The sequence below is a fragment of the Patagioenas fasciata genome, chromosome 3 (assembly GCF_037038585.1).
Source record: "Patagioenas fasciata isolate bPatFas1 chromosome 3, bPatFas1.hap1, whole genome shotgun sequence".
NCBI lineage: Eukaryota > Metazoa > Chordata > Aves > Columbiformes > Columbidae > Patagioenas > Patagioenas fasciata.
In genome coordinates this window covers 86,119,764-86,140,581 of record NC_092522.1, presented here as the reverse complement: position 1 = coordinate 86,140,581, position 20,818 = coordinate 86,119,764, and the positions used below count along the sequence as shown (strand labels likewise).

The 20,818-nt window shown below is 35.9% G+C and overlaps 1 long non-coding RNA gene across 1 annotated transcript; it reads left to right on the top strand.

Annotated features, from left to right (window-relative positions):
• The first annotated feature begins 233 nt into the window (after positions 1–233).
• LOC139827750 (uncharacterized) lies at positions 234–19,887 on the top strand. The gene is made up of 3 exons (XR_011738672.1): positions 234–332; positions 16,362–16,503; positions 19,638–19,887. It is a non-coding gene; the product is annotated as an uncharacterized lncRNA (long non-coding RNA).
• The last annotated feature ends 931 nt before the right edge of the window (positions 19,888–20,818 follow it).

Genomic DNA, 20,818 nt, shown 5'->3' with positions numbered 1-20,818 from the left:
AGTGAACTGATCTATATGAGACACGATACAGTCTACACTATGTAATAGGAAGAAGCAAAATGAAGCAAAAGTCCTTGAGTTTGGCCCTGCTAAAAGCAAATGTTGAACCAGATGACTTCTAGAGATTCCTTCTAACCCAAACTATTGTTTGATACTCCCCTCTGAAGAAATCAACCACAGAGGTTTTCTACTACCAATTTCTCACATATTTCTGCCTTATTTTGAAGGCACAGCTAATGTGGAAGCCTGCTGCTGGCACTCTGCATAGCAATGAATTGATGGTTATGTGTTGCAGCATGCTGACCAACTGTACATTTGTCACATGTGGGAAGGTATGTTCTTTCCTTTCAATCAGTCCCTAATAATTTTATTTTCCAGATCCTTTCCTTTTTATTTGCCTTATATTTCATGTGCACATCTGTCTTATCCTAAATATCTAATCTTTTTGCATACACGGGCACTGACAGCTGATTGTAAGAATCACATGCAAGAATCGCCTTCTATCATTTTGCCTCTTTCGCAATTGCCTTCCTGGTTGTCTGTATGAAGGCTTCTGTCAGAGCACCTTTCCTCACATTGTTTAGTATTCAATTCACTGCTCATTTGCTTAATCCTCTTCATTCTCTTCTATTAAAAAGGGGATTAGGCATTTCTAAAAATAAAAATAAATGTTTAAAAGTTTGAAAAGGTGATGCAAGCAGCCGTGAGTCACTATCAGTTAAAAGAGTTCAAACATTCTCTAATTAAACACCAGTGTCAGGGAATGTTAAATGATCCTAGAAGCTGAGCTCTTCAGGGGCTGGTAAGTAGTCACTGATATAGTCACACAAGCTGCACACTGGTACTGGAAGAACAGTTATATCCCCGCATTCTGCCAGATAGAAAGTTGGAAAGTTGAGAACAGATGATCTTTAAAAAGTGACTTAATGGAAGATGGACAGAGTATCAAGCTGAAAGGTGAACCCCATTCTCCTTCCTTTAACTTGTCAAAATAAACCCTGGAACATATTGCTGCAATCATATTCACTGCTGATCCCAATGGAAACAGAGCTGTTAAGCAGAAAACTCCACAAAACTTTAAGCTTTATCTGCCCACTCCAAATTGACTACTTTCAAACAATAATCCTTATTTATGCCTCTAGCTTTGCTTGAAACATATTTACTACCAGTCCCTGGAGAAAATTGAAGCTTAGTGTGTCTACTTAGGTTTTCAAAGAAAGAGAGTTCTGGACATGTTGGTAAACATGTCTTCTTCCTAGCAGATACTGGAAACTAATGCCGTTAGACAACTGGAATTGTGCTTACACTGCACTCCCAAATTCTCGGATAACACATACTCTTCTAACACAGAAACCCTTGTTATAGAGAGGGAAAACTGAGGTAGGAAACTTGTTGACCAAAGATATTGGGGGGGTTGTCTAGTTCCAGCTGTCTATACTTCAGTTATTTATGTGCTTTTTTCTGCAATTTATTAATCTCTCATTGGTGTTGAGATGAAAAAAAGGTTTTCACAATATCAAGCAAATACTATGTGTTTCTACTTGCTGTATTTTTTTCACATGAGGAATACAAAATCTAAGATGTACATTTTTCAGAGATGGAGAATTCTGTAATGCATAAATATAATACAGAGTAAGGATTACTGAAGATTATGAGAAGATGTACAATGAGGAGGTGATGGCTTAGATTTTTATGCTAGTGAAGTGTAAGAGCCAGTGGAGGATCGATCTTGAATTCATTTTAAGACTCTTAGCTGAAACCTAAAGAATGTGATAAGGCATCCATAGGAGGCAATTTTAAACTAAATTTCTGAAGATAAATGAATTAAAGCTGAATGGCTTACTTCAGAGAAGCAAGAGCTAGAGGGAAAGCTGGAGAGAAAGAAAGAGTATGTAAATAAGGCTGGCAATAATGTTACATGATATCATCCTAATGACTGTGAGGTCACTGCAGAAGCCACAATCTCTTTGATGGAGCTTCTAGAAAAAGATTTGTAGAGAAAGCGGCAGGATCTGGAAGACCATTTTGTTTTGTTTTGTTTTTGTAGTTCGCTGCTTGAGTTAGCCACGCTCAATTTTTCTGTTCTGGACAAAGTACTCGGGATGAAATTTTGCTTGGCTGTGATTTACCACTGACTTTTAGGCAGCTTAGAACATTTGTAGTCACCTCCATTTTGTCATTAAAATTGACAAAGTAAAGCAGCATGTTAAAATTACAAAAATCAGAAAAGATTCAGAGGCAGAAGATGAGACTCATGAAGGAGATGCAAAATTTCTTTTAAGAGGAAAGACTGAAAAGAATTTGATTGCTGCACTGATAGACTTGATGAAAAGGTTTGTCCAAAATTTTAATGCTTTGATTAACTTTTTATGCCTCTTTTTTGTGCCTTCAATGTATGCGATTTCTAAGTGCCTTAAAATGTATTCAGATGGGATTGGGGAAAACATAATGATTCATTTCCAAATCAGCCTGTAGATCTGTATGTCCATGCACAGGTATATGTAAATGTAAATGTAGATGTATATATTTAAGTCTGAATTTGCATTTGGTGTGAATGCATAAGTACTGTGCCATGATTCTAAAAGATGGGGCTGTTTTTACCTGAACTGGAGAAAACCAGTCTGTTTTAATTAGTCTGTTATTTTAACATTCTCCTAAAACATATTGAATATATTGATAAATTTCTCCTGAGAAGCAAAACATGGTAATTGCTGTGTAAAGGAGGAGAGCAGACAACCAAAATATAAAATAATATTCATAAAACATATTCATGTATTTAAGAACAAAATTTATGTATAGAAGAAGAAAAAGTGATGATATCACCTGGAATAAGTTGAGTACAGCTACAAGTGCGAGACTCATATTAAAGATCAGAAGGTAGGAAAAGTACATAAACAAGACCTTCACTATCCTTAATGGTAGCAGTAGCTGTTAAAAACTTCAAGGTTTTCTCATGACAAGGTGACAGCAAGTGTTATTTATCAAGGACAATGAGGGAATTCTGAATGCTCCTTCTACTTCAGGTAGAAACAAAGAAACCAAAAGTAGTAACTCTTTAAGATTAATGGTAAACAAGGACAACAAACTTTGCTGTTTTCCTTGAATTCATGAAATGATGTGACTGGCTAAGTTCACAGAGAAATCAGATGAAAAATAATAAAAATAAGGGTGATTGTTATTTTCCTTTCAAATATTTCTTTTCACTATTCCTATTGGAAAATATCTGTTTAATCATATAGAAAATAACATTCTTAAATGGATTTGAATAATTTTGAAAATTCAGTCATATAAATTTCATTAATCTTAGGTAGTTTTTTGTTAAACTGAAAGTGTCTGTGCTGTATGTGAGAGCCTTGTGGTTAGGTTATCACACTTACGTATGTGTTCTACATTTCACAAGATTGAGCAACAGCCTGATTGTTAAAAGTGTGATGGAAATTATTATTAGAATTTTCATTCTGCATTTGAGAAATTGTTGTCAGAATCAGTGCCCTAAAATTTCTGCAAATCATAATATTTGTTGATGAAAATTGTTTTGTTGGAAAATGCCCTAGTAACTTTTTTTAATGCCTTTGCTTTAGTTAACTCTACTGTAATTTTGAAATTCCTAGTTTTGAGGTGAAAATTGCTACTCTTTATCTAATCTCTCCCCATCACCCTAGTGGAAACCAATTAATCCGTTAAAATGGGTCTTTTACTGTGATGATTTCAAAAAGGAGAGAATTTATCCAGTGTCCTATTTGATGCCCATATTTAAGTTAAATCATGAGAACATAAATCAGAAACTGAAGTAACAGCCGTTCAGCTGACAGATCAGGTAGGAGGGAATGCTTAGTCACAGTGATTAATAGCTCTTTTCAGGAAGCAATTAGATACCATGGTGATGGGTGTTATAGCAAATCCTCAGATAGTCCTTGATGACTTCATATGGTCTAATTCCTTTTTGACAATATGGGGAGGGTAAAAATTAGACTTCTAAATTGCCTGTTTGGTATTCACACGGAAATGGACTGAACAAACTACCATGACTACAGGGGTCTAGGTTGAGACTGTAATTTTCAAGGACACTTGAAAGGACAGCTCCTAATTTCCTCAGATGATTTGGAAACACTAGTTGAAGGTCTCATCTTGTGAGCTGTTATGCACAACTACACATAGGTCTATCCCTCCAAAGTTTTGAGGAGATTATTGTGTAAGCATTAAGCTTTCATGGATTGGGGCTTAAAACAATAATAATTAAGAAACCCTGATTAGAAGCCTTGGGCAAGGAGTCTAACAGGGAAATACAGAGGGTTTTTTTGGCTCCAAAAGATGCCTGTGACCACAGGGAATCCCACGCCTGGCTGCAGTCTGATAGAATCATCATGGTCCCTGGTATCTATTTTGCCTATGCCTCAACTTCAGCAAATCAATCTCATTATTCTTATTGAAAGAATAATCGAAGACTGTGGGAAAGCAGTCATTACCCTGAAGGAACAGTTACAGCTGCTATTCATCCTGTCCCCCAGCAACAGGGAATGCTGCTCATCTTCAGCATTGCTTAATATGCTCAATGCTCCAGAGCTCTCCTTCCACTTCTTTCTTTCTTATAGAAAGAATAACCAATTCCAGCCCCTCTCTAGTGCAGAATAATTGTGTTTCCTATACAGCATTCCTAACCCTGAAGCTTTTCTAAATTATAGCTACCATTTCCATTTTTAAATTGTCCTGTTGAGGCATTTTTAGCATGAATTTGCCTAGAAAGAAGCCCTACTAAGAAGTGAACTAATTTTTTTGATAGGTTATTTCAAAATCTCTATTAGATTTTAATCTGACTACAAATTAGAAAGATAAATACATAAACTGATTTTTAAAATAAGATTTCTAAGCAAATCAGGAAACAAAAAGCCTATTGGCATTTTGCCTTTCAATATTAAAAATAGGTGCATTTTTTGGACATATGACATTTTTGATCTGATAACGAGCTGGAATAAATTGGAAGAGTTACACTGAAGTGAATGTAATTGTGTTGATTATCACCAGCAGTGGATCTAGCTGTTACATCTCAGCTGTTCTATAATAATTACTATAGCACCTCTTGTACAGAGGACCAACAGAACCCACTAATTTTATCAGAAAGAAAAGGGAGTTTGTAGACTTTTCTTATGTTTACAAAAGCTTCGTGTGAACTGGAGTACAAATTGTAAGTAGCTTATAATGTACACTGTGATCTTCCTGCCTTCTGACAGCCCCATTTCCAAGGATATTTGAATGCTGGCATATGGATGATTCTAAAGTTTTTTCAGAAACATCAGTATACATAGGGAAGTATCAACAAAGAAGAGGTCAAATGAGAACTTCCAGAGCTCCTGAACAGCAGAGGAATTACTGGTGGGTCACATCCTTTGAAGTGGTGACTTGCCATCTTCCCCAGTTGGAAATAAGCAGCTTCTTATTCCGCAAGTAGGACTGCGTGCACTCATAGGTTTAGTAGGATCATACCTTTTGAATATATTTTTTCATTCATATATTTATTAAATATTTTCCCTTCAACCTGCTGTCTTTCAATACATTCTATTTTAATTTGTACTTAGCAGGAACAGATTTTCAAAATAGTGAATTGCTTGAGCCCAGGGTACCTAAAACACTCTTTTATCCTTAGGGTTTCTCACCTTAAGTACAGTGGATCTGCTAATCACCATTGGAAACACAGCTGTATTAGAAAATGTCTTTTTTTCATGAGGGTTGAACTTTTCCATTTCTATGAAATTATTCATTCCTTTAGCAAGAGAAACTTTATGTTCCAGTCTTACTATGATTCTATACCTCTGGTTAGAAAAGATCTCTGGAGATCGTCTGTTCCATTTCTCCATACCCAGGCAGAAACAATTAAACCTTTAGCATCCCTGACATGGGTCTGTCTAGCCTGTTCTTGTAGTCTACAGATGATGCAGACTCTTACACTTTCATTATCAGTCTATTTCAGTGATTTGCTACTCTTTAAGTCAGAAAGTTTTCCTAATGTCACACAAGGCTCTTATGCTGCAATTTCAGCTCACGGCTTCTTGACCTGTCCTCCACACAGATAGAAAGCAGATTGTTCTTTTTCACTTTGCAGGAGCCTTTTACATATTTCAAAAGTGGTATCATGTTTCTTTTCTGTCTCCCTGTCTAGACTAAACAACCACAGTTGTTTCAAGCCTTCTTCACAGGTCATGTGAGTATGGTCCTACATTACTCTTGGTAATTTATGCCAGGATTTCTCTACCCACATCTTTGTTGTAGTTTGATGCCCGTAAAAGACACAGCTGAAGCTGTACTGGCACTGCTAGAAGGGAAATACCTATCTTTCAGGTTTGGTTTATGTATTTCAGTGTGCTGATCTATACTCTTTAAAACTGCAAAATATGGTTGACGCATGGTCCAGCTAACATTGTCCAGATCCATTTTTACCATCATATAGTCAGTTGGACAAATAAACATTTGAATCAAAAGGCATTAATGTTTATTGATTTCTTTTTCCTTCACAAATATTTCTTTAATTTGACAAGACTCTTTTTATTCTGGAATCTCTCCTGTAGTTTATGTTTATAACTTCCAAAATTATATACTATGTCAATTTAATAAATCTGATTTCTACTTCCATCATCTAAAATGTTACATACTGAACAGTACAGGATCTCTGCAGAACTATATCCTTTCATTCTAACTCTTAGCTCTCTCTGCTTTCTAGATATGTCTTCCCATCACAATCTAGAGCAGGCTTATTCAAGTCACATGTTTCCTAGATACATACAAACAAAATGTCATAACATTATTGAGTTTGGAAGGAGTCTTGGGAGGTCACTTACCTCTTTCTCAAAGCAGAGTGGACCGTGGGATTAGACCCGATTGTTCGGTTTCAAGCGTCCATTTGGGTCTGGAAAACTTCCAAACATGTTGATTTCATAGCATGTCTGGGCATCCTGTTCCCAGTGCTTAGATACTCACACACAGCAGATTCTTTTCCTTATATCCCCTTGAACTTGGACTGTTTGAATTTATTACCACAGAATAACAGAATCATAGAATGTCCTGAGTTGGAAGGGACCCACAAGGATCATCAAGTCCAACTCTTGTCCCTGCACAGGACAACCCCAAAATTCATGCCAAGTGTCTGAGGATGCTGTTCAATCGCTTCTTGAATACTGCCAGGGTTGGGCCTGTGGCTGCCTCCCTTGGGAGCTTTTTCCAGTGCTCCAATTTCTCATCATTTTTAGTTCTGAAATTCTCAAGGCCCAACATTGAGCAATTAGTGTTGTTAGCTGTGTTGAAAGCAACATTGTCAGGCTGTGACAATAGTACAATATTATATCTTTAGCCTAAAGTTGCTCATAGCTGTATTTTACCAGCCTTATCATAAAACCTGCTCTACACATTTGGAAAAATGCTTTATTAAAAATTAAAAAAAAAAAAGAAAAATATAAAGGCTATGATTTACAAAAGAGAGTGCTGCTTCAATAATGTGTATGGATACAGACATATCTACTGCCATTCTCTGTTATGATAGGTTTGCTTGTTTCTGGCAATTTAAGCTTTGGTATTGGAGAACTTGATATTTTCCAGAGGAACTAACAGAACAGGGAACTTTCTAACTTAACTGTAGAACTTTACAGTGAAAAAAAGTTCTTCACATTGCCAGTGTCTCTTGTCCTCCCTCTGTCCGCCCTGTTAAGGAACTTGGCTTTGTCTTCCTGGTAGTCCCTTCTTACATATCGGAAACTGCTACTTTATCTTCCCAGCCTGAACAGGCCACGTTCCTTCAAACTTTCCTCAAAGGTTAAGTGCTCCAGCCCCTGACCATCTTGGTGACCTTCTGCTGGACTCTGCTGCACTCATTAAGCTTTATAAATACTTCTTGTACCAGAAAAATGACTGCAGTGTTCCTGATGGAGTCTATTAATGGCTAAGTAAAGGGCAATAATCACTTTCCTTGATCTACTGGCTATGCTCTTGTTGATGCAGCTCAGTATGCAATAAGCTTTTTTTTGCCAGGGCACAGAGATGACTCACGTTTGGCCTACTGCCCACCATGTCATTTTCAGCAGAGTTGCTTTTTGGCAGTCAATCCCCAGCCTATGCAGCTGCAGGTGGTCAATCTCCCTCAAGTACAGGACTTTGCAGTTGCCACTGCTGGATTTCATAAGGATCTTGTTAGCTCATTTCTTTACCTTTTCTAGATGCCTCTCAATTGAAGCCCTGCCCTTGAGCATATCAACTGCACCCCCCCATTTCAGTTACCCATAAACCTGATGAAAACAAACTTCATCTAGTCTTGCGGGTCATTGACAAAGATATTAAACATGATATATCTCTAGATTAGCCTGTGAGGAACTCTACTCATAACCCATACAGGTTTACAGGTGGAGTATGAACCACTATCTTTTGAGTACGATAAACCATCCAGTTTTTTACCTAATAATCCATTCATCTAGACCATAATACCCCAACAAAGACACCATGGGAGATGGGGTTCAAAGCCTTGCTAAAGTCGAAGTAAACGCTGTCCACAATAACTACAGATCTAGTAAACTCATCCCAAAAGTCAATCAGGTTGATCAAACATAGGTTACCCTTGGTAAATAGATGTTGGTTATTCCCAGGCACCAGAAATGGCTCCTAAAGGAACTCGCTCCTTTGGGAGCTCTCAGGGATGAGAGTGAGACTGACTGACCTGTAAGATCCATTCTCGATTTTTTGAAAATTAGTATGATGATTGCCTTTCTCCTGTGCTAATATATATATATATATATATATATATATATATATATATATTTTTTTTTTTTTTTTTCCTGAAAACAGAAAACCAAAAAAATTCTGGAAAAAATCAGCATATTATTCAAGATCTTTGATCTCTGGGGAAGCTGAATTTATACAGTGGAGTAACAATTTTCTGTTTTGCTCTCTGTTCCTTTCCTAACACTGTTTACTTTTTTGACTGTCACTGAGTATTCATCATTAAAGTATTCATATTACTATCTGTGTAATCCCAAGAATGCATTCCACTGTGTTAACAGGCTGCTCTGAGTCCATCTATGAAAATCTGATTGTTTTTTTCTACTGTGCTTCACTTTACATTTATCTTCACTGACTTTTGTTTGTCATTGGTATCTCAAGTATTTGATTGTGTGAGTCTTCTTCAGTCCTCACAGCTGGTTTTCATTTTTCCCAGATAACTTTGTTTCCTTGCAGACTTTGACAACCCACTGTTAATCATTCTTTCTGGATCTTTTGTTAAGTTTTTATTGTTCCAAACAAAGATTTCACTAAGATTCCATTCATAAATGCTCTGCACTGCAAATTCTGATCTTTAATATATTTTTCCTTGTTTCCTACCTTTTAAAAAGCTATTCATTTGTGTGACCTTCCCTGGCCTCCTTCTTACAGAGCAGAATTGATGAAAACAGATTAAAACAGTAATTTTGAATGGAAAGCAGAGAATATTGTGCATACAAAAACCACACAGGCAATTTAGTTAAACAGTATAATTAATGTACCTGGGATTCACCAGGATCATAGGGTTTATTGAAACCATTCTATGAGAAATGCTTGTGGATTTTGATGGGTATAAATGTTCAGATTGCTGGATTTAAATTTTATTTAGACAGGAGAAAAGTTTGTGTTTCTGAAAGGTTATCTGATGGTACTTTTTCCTTCAGATTTTCAGAGCTAATGCAACACTACTGTTGCCCAAAATACTAAAATCAGAGTCCTGAATATGACATTGGGTGAGTTGTAATTTAGAGGTAGAAGCATTACCTACTGAATCAGTAACATCATCCTTTTGATATAAGTACATGGTGAGGTAAATAGAAGTTTTGTTATTGGCTTCAATTGGATTTCACTTCTAAATCACTCTTAGAAGCTTCTTAGCCATGTAGAAAAAGCTATAGCTGACCTTGTTTAGCATGCTAGATATTACAAGATTTCAGTGCAAGGTGATATAGCTTCAAATTTAAATCCAATTAGTGGGTGCAGAAAAAAGAAAGTGTTGCATTGTCAAATATGAGTGGGCTAAAAATGTTATACAGAGCATAATGATGTTTTTACATTCTCTCCTCACCCTTCATTGTTGTAATCATACCTTAATCTTGAGATATTTATCACTATCATTTAGTAATAAATCATAGAGTATCTGTAGTGATAATAAATGTTCTGAAATTTTCTTAATGTTGGTGTGTCTTAACTATGGATATTGTTACAATTTCATTTTCAGTGGTAGCTCTGAAGATTTTATTAGAAGCATCTTCTATAACTTAGCTACACAAAGAAACACACTGACTTGTTTTTGTCATGAAGATCTGGAGTCGATGAGTGAGGATGAATCACTTAAACTGATCATAATTCATTTGCCATTAGTCTGAATCTCAGAGAATAGAGTCACAGCCAATGACAATCATTCTTGGATTGTTGCTTAGAGTGCCTCTATGTTGCCTGTGAACACAACAATTGTTCAGTATTTTATGAGACGTGCATTGCATGGATGAAGATTTGAAGGTTCTTTCTCTCTGTCTGAAAACTTTGGTAATAATTTCAACCAAAATTATCATATCTGATTATAAAGCACAGAAATGGTGGTAAAGCTATTGTTTTCTGTAAGATTTACCTACCTAGCATAGGTTTATACTAAGATACTTTCCAAGACCTTATAGAAATCTACTCTGATTAATTTGTTATAAAGTTTTCCTGGTTTGTTTGTTTGTTTGTTTCCTTTTGTTTGTTTGTTTTGTTAGTTAGTTCATTGGTGTTTTGTTTTGTTTTTTAAATTGCTATCAGCAATTCATCAATTGAGGGGTTTTTATTATAGTTTTCTACTATTTACCCTAGCACTTTGCAGCTGGAACTCAATGCTGAGCATTATTTAGAGGATATAGCAACTTTATTTATATTGGTTCAAATGAATTCTTGTGCTATTTCTAAAACGTTCTTGTAATTATAAAATGAGTGCCAGTTTTTTTTCTTCTTTTTTTTTTTTTTTCCTTTTTAAGGTAGTTTGTCTGGAGTGTTCTGATATAAGTTTTACAAAATGAAAATAACTTAAAATAGAACTGATAGATTTATGTGTGATGCACTTAATGATGTGGAAGGTCTTATCTCTTCAAATTTCTTTACTTAATCCTTTGTTATAATACTACTTTCAAGACTTGAACTTAACTGTGAATGTTCTTATCAATTTTTTTCTTTTGAAGAGTGACCTTAGAATCCGGTCCATTGCAAACACGGAAGAGTAGGCTAATGTGTTATCATATGTACAACCATGCATATTATCAGAATACTAAAAAGTACATAAAATGGTTTTCTAAAACTCCAGACTTTCTTACTACTTAAAATGGGACAACACTTCATATTTTTTTCTGAATAAGAGTTTGTTTAATCTCATCTTCTGGTAATGTTGAAAAATAAATGGTGAGAATAACACAGGAGATTTCAGCATATTGTAACGAGGTATTAAATACAGCCTTTTGTGGATAACATCTAAACAATATTTTTTTTCTATTTTTTATGAATATTCATGGTTTGATTAAGAAGCCGTTAATTCTTCACTGAAATTTACAGACATAGTTCTCAGTTGCTGGATGAACCCCTCTTTCTTATTATATAATATTAGATAGGCCTTTAAAGGTTCTGGTAAGATTTCTTTGCTTGTCTATAATCCAAGATGCTGGGCATGAGGGGTTGGTGGCCTGTAAGTACTTTAAGCTGACATACACCAGCACTGCCAGAAACGATGCTTAGTGCTCACACCTGCCCTCACTCCACCACTGTGCAATGAACCACACTGGAAAACTGATGGAGCTGAAAAATAACTGTTTCCTTCTGTGTGAGTTTTCATCAGGATCAATCTCTTAGTTCTTTCCACCACTACAAAGTTATGTTGGCAGGAGGGAGGATGCAGTATGGAGACCAGACCGGGTAACTTAGGATGCTACTAGCAGCAGTAGCAGCTTTAAAAAAAAAAAAAAACAAAAAACAAACAAAAAAAAAAAAAAAACAAAAAAAAAAAAACAAAAAAAAACAAAATTGAAGGTTCTGCTTTTCACTGAGTGGTTTTTATCCATCTTTCCATTAATTTCCTGCTTTATTTTGCAGGATTAGTCTGCTAATAAAGTGCAGTATAGTTTCCATGGTTTTCCACTGTAAATTACCCTCAAAGTTGTGTATTTGGTTTAAATTAACAATATTTGAATGAAAAGTTATTGGGTGAGGCATTTTGCGTGAATATGAGTAATACCAAGGACATGTTTCCAACTCTGACATAGATGGAGGTGAGAGAAGAGGAAAAGAGTGATGGTGGGGGAAAGAGGTTTTGCAGCTGTGTAATCACAGCTGCATCACAGGATGCAGGAGGCAGCACTGCTGTTGTTTGTGAGTGGTGAACCTGTGTGCCCTTAGTACACCTGCACCTCAGTATAATTAGTAGAGTGCTTTTACTTTTAGAGAAGAATTACACATTTTTAACTGTCTAAAAGGTAGGTGGTATATATCATGCTGTGGAGGTGACACTACTTCCTCTGAGTTTAGACTAGGCAACTAACTTTTTAATGATGATGTTGCACAGACATGGACAGAGCACTAGCTAAAATCTGATTCCCTGGGATCTTGGCACAGGTTAATGGTTACCTGGGGAATCAAATCTGTTGAACAACCCAGTCAGTGGTTGTCCAGACAGTGTCAGGTATCTCCCTTGCAAGGGTCCTTGCATGAGGGTCTTCAGGCATATTGGTTGAGACTTCCCAACCCACTGTTCTGCTCAGTTCTAGGCGTCCACTGGTCACTGATCCTGAGTGACACCTCTATCATGTGCAAGTTCCACTGCAATGGATTATTTCAAGCTACCGATAAGGCACCTCCTAATTCTCTTAACTGTCTGTAAAAGACTGCGCCATTGGACTTATCTACATACAGTTTGATCACTTTTGCAGCAGGAATCTCCTGAGAGTCTTGGAGTTAGCAAGTTTCTCCACTCAGGATGTTAATCAACATATTTAAGCATAGAAATTGGTTTAGGTGCTGCAGGGTTTCCTGGGGGAAATTTTTGAGGCAGTCTGAAATTTCTACCAGGAGAGCTTCTGCGCCAATTAGTCAAATTCTTAATTTAGAGGGTGGCTAGGAGTTCAGTCAATCATTGTCTCAACTCAACCTACTGTCTAAATTATTCCATTATCTTCTCTACGTGGATGTCTACATAGGGAGCTTCTGGATCACCCAAGGAGTTAATGACTTGAGTGTACTAGGTGTGTACACAGGCCTGTTACCCAGCAACACCACAATTACAACTAGAGGACAAGCTTGAATTTCATACTTCATTTTATACTTAAGTTCTGTATCTCTTACTGCAGTTAAAAGCTAGGCAAGATGAAACTCAACACTTCAGTAACTAGCAATGCCTGAAGAGAAAGACTCTAATTTCTCATCATGTATTTACTGAAATGATTTTAAAGTAGACTTTTTAATCCTATTTTTTTGCCTTTATTGAATAAAAGCTGTCTTCATACCAAATACAAAGTGCTTAAAAATATAAATCTAAACACTAACAAATTTTAAACCTAATCTGTTTTCCTTGTTTAAGTAGGTTCTTGCTGAAAAATGAAGAAAAAGTCTTATGCACATGCTTTTTCTTAAGAACATTGAATATTGTACCTACAAACTATCAAGCTGAAGCATAACAAAAGCTGACAACAAAGTTTTATATAGCTGATGATTCTTACATGATCAATATTAAAACACACTAGTGCTGCTGCCTTCCAGTAGTGCCTAAATTAAGCAAGTGTTTACTCAATAAGACCAAAGTCACAATATTTTATAATTCCAGTCTAATGAACCAACTGTGATCATTTATTTATTTGCATTTAGCTTTTTATAGGTCATGGCAAATCAAAGCCAAACCACTTCCTTCTATTGTAGCAAAGTCACTTTAAGTTTATTCAGAATTTTAAAAAAAATACATTATTTGACAGAAATTTTTAGGTTTTTTTGTCATTGTTTAGTTGTTTTGTTTTTCAAATTTAACACTAAAATCAGGAAGCCTGAAAATAACATTAAAAGACAAAGAGCTTGGTGTATTCTTAATCTAAGTACTCAGACAAGAAATTAACCTCTATTTTTTGCCTCTGACACAGGCTGAGGTAGTGTGACTACAGACAGTTTGTGTTAAAGGTAACTTCAGCATCATTTATACCTCCACTCACCTGTTAGAACAGCTGAGCTCATCCAGGGTCACAGCTCTAGAGTACAAATAAAAAAGACTTGGGTATATCCAAGAAGGGAGAGGGGAGGAACAGAGCAAGACAGATATATCTTATGAAGTTTATGTCCCTTGGACATTATTTGGGGACATTGCATCTGGTCATCTCAGTCAATGGGATGTTGTCATGCACAATTTGTAATTGAATGTTATGAATTTATGACAATTCTAGTTTCATATTTTGCCATATAGCTTATACAGCATCAGTATCGATGTCAAGAGAAGTAAGGAAAAAAAAAAGACAAGTCTCTCGACTGTCAAATCACTGCCTCACAGCTGTTGAAGTGCTTTACCTGCATCTTAGTAGTAACTACAAATCTGGAACTTGAGTGCTCCTAAATCACTTTAGTAGTTTCTTTTAACTGGTATTTCTGAAAGAAAAACATCCTAACTGAGGTGCTGTTAAAGCTGACTTCTTAATCTCAAGGTCTTATTGCCTTATTCCTCCCTGCAGAATATCAGCAATTTCCACTGACTTTAATAGAGGCAGTTTGTGTCCTGCAACGAACAAAAAGACCCTGAGAGCATTAACTAAAACAGCTTTAACACAGAAAACTGTAACTGAGGTCATCTTAATTCAGCTAGTTTACACTTTGCTGGCCTTAGATGAACCAATTTGAGACCTATGACCTTAACGGAGGGATTTCTCAATTGACGTACTGTTAACTGATGCAAAGTCTACCTGAGATAGCCTTAGGAGCTCTATGTGAGTGTATGACCATACTACATTAAATGTGACATTCTTTTGGCTTTAGCAGAATCAGATATTCATATGAAACTTCTCTAAGCAAGCAATTTTAATTGAGCTAGAATTTAACCTTTGGGGTTTAAGTCAGTTTTTGAGTGGAAGGAAAAAAAGTAATAATGAATTCTGATGTAAGTGTACTAAAATACCAAATTATGAATTTTTATTGTGACATCAATATAATTATGTAAGATCGATGACTGCATTTATCCTATTTATCCTACTAAATAGAAGAGAATCAGAGACTGACCCTTGGGTCCAATGCCCAAAATATCAGCTAGTATGTATCCCTAAAATTTGGAGCTAGAACCATCCCTATAAAAGATACAGTTTGGAAGTATTTTTGAAGCTCTGAATCAAAGCCAGGGATTCAGTTAACAATTAAGAATACAGTAGATCAGAGATTATGTTCAGGATTCAAGCTTTTCCATATTATTTTTGCAGAGTTGTGTTTGGTCCAAGCATTACATCTCCAGCTGGCAACGTAGGGTGGTTTTAGGTATCTATTATGGCTTCTCAGCCTGAGTCTACCAGCTCAGAACCTCATGACTAAGTGGTGTGGTCAACATAGGACAGACAAGTGCGCTTCAGCTCATCCCTGTGGTAAACTGTACTACCTGATAGAGGGTGAGTGAGCTAGAGGAGTTCCAGGGTTGGAGAAGTCAATATGGGAAGTGAGTGTCACAAGCAAAAGGAAGGATTTATGACTGTCTTGGATCTTTGCTTCCTAGGAATGTTTCCCAAACATTTTCCCTCCTCTCACTAACAGCTAAGAACTTAATCTAGCCATAGTAATTCACTACTATATTTTTAAAAGTTGTAAGATAAAAAGGGACAAATGTTACACAGGAAATAAATCATATACAGCAAATGTTTTAAAGTAATAATGTAAAATATGTTTTCCCAATACGTGTGCGTGAAATGCCAAGCAGACCCACACAGCTCAGGAATCTGTGCACATGTAATTCTGAGTTCTAGCTGCACATCAGGCATTTGGCCTTTAAACACATGGACAGTTGAAAACATTTGGACTTTATTGCATTGTTACAGATGCTAAAGTAATTTAATACTTGGCAATATGTAATCAGAGCATGTATACATGACTCCTGTAACAGAACCTCGTAATCAAATGTTATATGCACATGTTTAGGGAAGAAACAAAAGAGAACAAATATGAAATACTGACTTCTCTTCCCATGCAAAAATCCAAGTTGTTGGTTTTTTTTGTTTTGTTTTGTTTTGGTTTTTTTTAATTTCATTTGATCAAGACTGCTAATCTCAAAATTGTGTATTAGGCTATGCACCAGATTTTTTGTTCTGATGACCAGACCGTATTTTGTGGTTTTAACACAGGTTGTTGATTTTGGACTGCTGAGTGTTGGCTGTGAACCCTTACAGTGCCCTTCACTTACAAAACTGACTTTGCAGAAATGACACCTTTGGTATTACAGATGAAGGTTGTGCTGTTGCTGCTGCATTATTTTCTCTCAGAAAGGTATATTTATTTTTTTCTGCCTAATTTTCTTCTTCTGTGTTGTATTACTTAAATTCTATTACCAGTTTAACATGATTCTTGCTTTATGAAAATTTTCTTCTTATAAAGTATCGAATACCTTCTCCATACATAAATATGTTTATTTTATAATAATAGTTAATTGTTCTTAAGAAAAATGCCAAAACATGCATGCAGATATTACAGAATCACAGAACCACAGAATCACAGAATGGTTGGGGTTGGAAGTGACCTCTGGAGATCGTGTAGTCCAACCCACTTGCTAAAGCAGGTTCACCCAGAGCAGATCACACAGAAATGCAACCAGGCAGGTTTTGAATGTCCCTAGAGAAGGAGACTCCATAACTTCTTTGAACAGCCTCTTCCAGTGCTCTGTCACCCTCAAGGAAGTTTCTCCTCATATTCAGATGGAACCTCCTTTGCTTCAGTCTGTGACCATGGCCCCTCATCCTATCTTTGAGCACCCCTCAAAAGAGTCTGGTCCCATCATCTTGACACCCACCCTTGAGATGTTTATAAGTATTGATAAGATCCCCTCTAAGTCGTCTCTTCTCCAGGCTGAATAGACCCACCTCTCTCAGTTTCTCCTCATAACAAAGATGCTCCAGACCTTCTGGTCACCTTTGTAGTCCCTTACACAGACCTTCACCGGAGTTCTGAGAAACGAGTGCTTAACCAAGGTTTCTCATTTTGTCTCTCAAAACACATTATTTTCCACCCTAAACTCTTAAAATATTTAGTGTAATGATCAACATCATATAGGGCTGGGCTGCTCATGCATCTGTTCATCTCTCTTTATGTATTTGGCCATTTGGGAACATAATGGAAAACAGTATTCTCTTGCTTGATGGTATATTGACACTGCAGGCTTCTGCCAGAATAGCCATGTCAGTTGGGGTAGATGAGGTGTGATTTGAGACTGATTTAGCTGTTGCAGCAAAAACATATCAAACAGACTATAGTGACAGAACTGTACTTTTGCGAGCTTTCTGTGAGAAAGGTATGTTTTGCCAGATGTAATAAAGATACGTGACCATAGTAAGAGAGTTTTACTGCCATGATGTAACAGTCTAACTACTTAGAAAGTACAGTTATGGTAAACATAAGTAAACATAGCCAGAGTAGCAACAGGCGTGATTACCTGCTCTTTGTGGTGTGCCCTTTTGTTTTGTTTCAATTTGGTGGGTTTTTTTGAATGGCAACTTAGAGACAGGTTTTCAATGACATGGAAATCCATGGCAAACTTTTTAATGTTTCTACATCTGGGAATTTCCATGCATATCAGAGGAATAAAAGACTTCATAAAACCTCAAAGACTGAGTACATTTTGCCTTCTGGACTGTTTGTTTATTGGATCCTGCTACATTGGTAGGTTTTTTGTCAGGACTTTTTTCTTGTAAGAAAAAGAGCCAAACAAAAGTTGGCTTATAACATAAGTGCTTTAGCATGGGAAACCTATTAAAACAAATAACTTGTTTAGTCCACCTACATTCTATGTGTTCTTTCTGAAGTTTATTCTAAATAAGATGACATACAGCCCTACAACATGTTTCTGTTTCCAAGAGTGAATTTTTCAGTAGCATTTAGGATCTCATGATGATCTTAATCAAATGCAATTTTATTGAATTTGTAACTGTATTTGAGAATCCAACATCAAGCGGAATCACTTTACTTCAGAATATAGGTAATGCATTTTAGGTGTTGAGACAACCATTTTAACAAGCTTTTGTTGAATTCTGTCATTGTGATAGCCAGAAAATGTTAATGGAGGGAAATCTCATGAGAGATAACTCTAATAAGGACCCTCTCCTTCTTGGATGCTGTGTTGGGCGAGGTCTGAGGCTCAGGCAGCACAAATATGTTCCTCCATAAAAAAGTATAAAGGGGTTCTTATCCAATAAGGATGAGATTTTCATGATGGGCAAACCATACACTTTAAGGAGAAAAGTTTTGAGATCAGGAAGAGACGGAAACAGATGAAAACTCATTTATCTATCTTTTCAGAAAGGTTAAAAAAGAAACAAACAAACAAAAAAGATGGAAGAATAAACCTAAACCAACTCCAGTGAGAGAAATTAACTCAATATCTACTGTATTTTTGGAGACATGTTACACAAATAAATAAATACCAGATCTGAATACAAAAAAGTAAAATTAAACAATATTTTGCTAGTCATGCTTAGATTATTTTCTTCTTCTTAGATTAAAAAAAAACCCCAAACCAACAACTAGTACTTTCATAGACAATTGCTTTTTCACAGTCGGATTTTTAAGAAACCTAGTATCAGGTTCCTTTACGCTTTTATTAGTCTACATATTTTCAACTGGAACTCATGATAATACATTTCTGATGAGATATAATGGTTCAGATTCTCAAGTCCAATCTGTTTTCTTATTCTGCTACTTTTTTTTTTTTTTCTCATTTTGAATACCTTATTTATGCACATATTTTGTTAATATGTCATACTCTTCTCATGGTTCTGAGATAAAATTTTCAAGATCAAATGTTATTATGAGTCTAGGTATTCTGGCACTTGTTTATTTTCTTTTTATTAAAATGATGAATGCTTTTATACTCCATTTTTGCTTTGAGGCTATTGAAAAGGTAGACATGATATCAGATAACTAACGTACCGAAAATATATTCTCTGGTATTAGTAGATGTCTAAGCACTTACCAGTCACAATTTTCATCTATTTTAATCTTCATTGGCAGTTTTTATTTAATGTACTCTCGCTTACCTACAACTGGGCACATTATCTTTTACATTTCTGTTTATCACAAGGGACTCTTTTTTTTTTTTTTTTTAATCCCTTGGGGAAAGAAATAGTTGCAATTATGGATTTATTGCCTTTGGATTTTTAAAGCTCACATTTTGCCTTGTAAAATTACAGTAATTATAGAAGTGCAAGTGAATTCTCAAGTTTTTCTTTATGTCTGCTAAGGTGGACAATTTCTCTAAGTTTTTTGACTGTATGTTATACAACTGAGATGAAGATTAATTTAAGGTGATTTTTGTGTCTCAGCCGATATAGATTTCCTGAAAGATAACTGGATTCCTCATAAGCAGGGAAAGGATCCTTAATGTTTCTTTTTTTTTTTTTTTTTTTCTGCAGAACAGCACCCGTCATAATTTAAACTGACAAAATCTTAGAAAGGTTCAAATACTACAACTTCACCCAACTGTTTGTATTGTCAACAAGAACCTAAAGCAAAGGAAATTTCAGGAAATTCCTTCTGTGGAAGATCTTCTAATTTTTGATGTACTTATTACCCATCATAAGGTTTATTTTAATATTCCTTATTGTGTGAAGTTCTGTCCTTCAAAAGAGCAGGGGCTGAAGTCTATCATATAGCCAAATTCTTCCTTATATGCCTACAATGGAGTTAGTAGACCTTAATTATGTAGGATCTCACCGTCAAGTCTAAGCGACCTGAACTATACAGCTGTGAAATTCATGCCAAGATACCATGTCAAGGCAGGTACTTTTGTCAATTCACTTCTGTGGAAGAGATGAGTTTGGAGGTGGAAGTGATTATATTCATTTATTATATTACAATTACCCAAAGTACCCCAGATTTTGAAACTGAGAATCTTTCAGATTTTAACTGTTAGAGATCCTTTCTGTCAGTCAGAAAAGTTACCATAGTTAGTGGTATAATAAAAGTTTTCCTTGCCTGACATTCAAGGAGGTAGACCAAGAAACAGGTTTTACCTTGCACAAATCAATATAGAAACCGAGAAGGGAAGATCTTATGAGAAGACCCACTGGACTACTGTCAGGAGGCTTTACTGACATGCCTCCCTTGACAACCTGAAAGGAAGCAATTCTGAATTTTCTTCTTTTGTAAAGAACATTAGCAGAAATAAACAGTAATTTCATAAATTGTATCTCAGGAAAAAAAATGCTCATCAGGATTAGGATAAAAGCAGATCCAATAAAAGGAATAAGATACACAAGAAACAGGATCTGTGGCCTTTTCTCTTCCTCTTTCTAAAATTTGTTGCACATATTGTTTAGATATTGGACATTAAATAGTTAATGGACCCCTTTCTGTGGATGGGTGAGAAATTTTTGCCTCTGTTAATGTAGCATTCTGGAGCTCATAGTCTGCACTTGCATTTACAGTCATGGTGAGCAAATACTATTTAGAATCACAATTTCTTCTTCAGCAAACATTAATGCTAAAGGAATTTTCTCTGATAGTGAAACAGATATATATACTGCACCTTAATGTCTATTAAGGCTCTACAGTTATCACCATTAAATACTAATTAAAGAAGTAATGTAGCTAT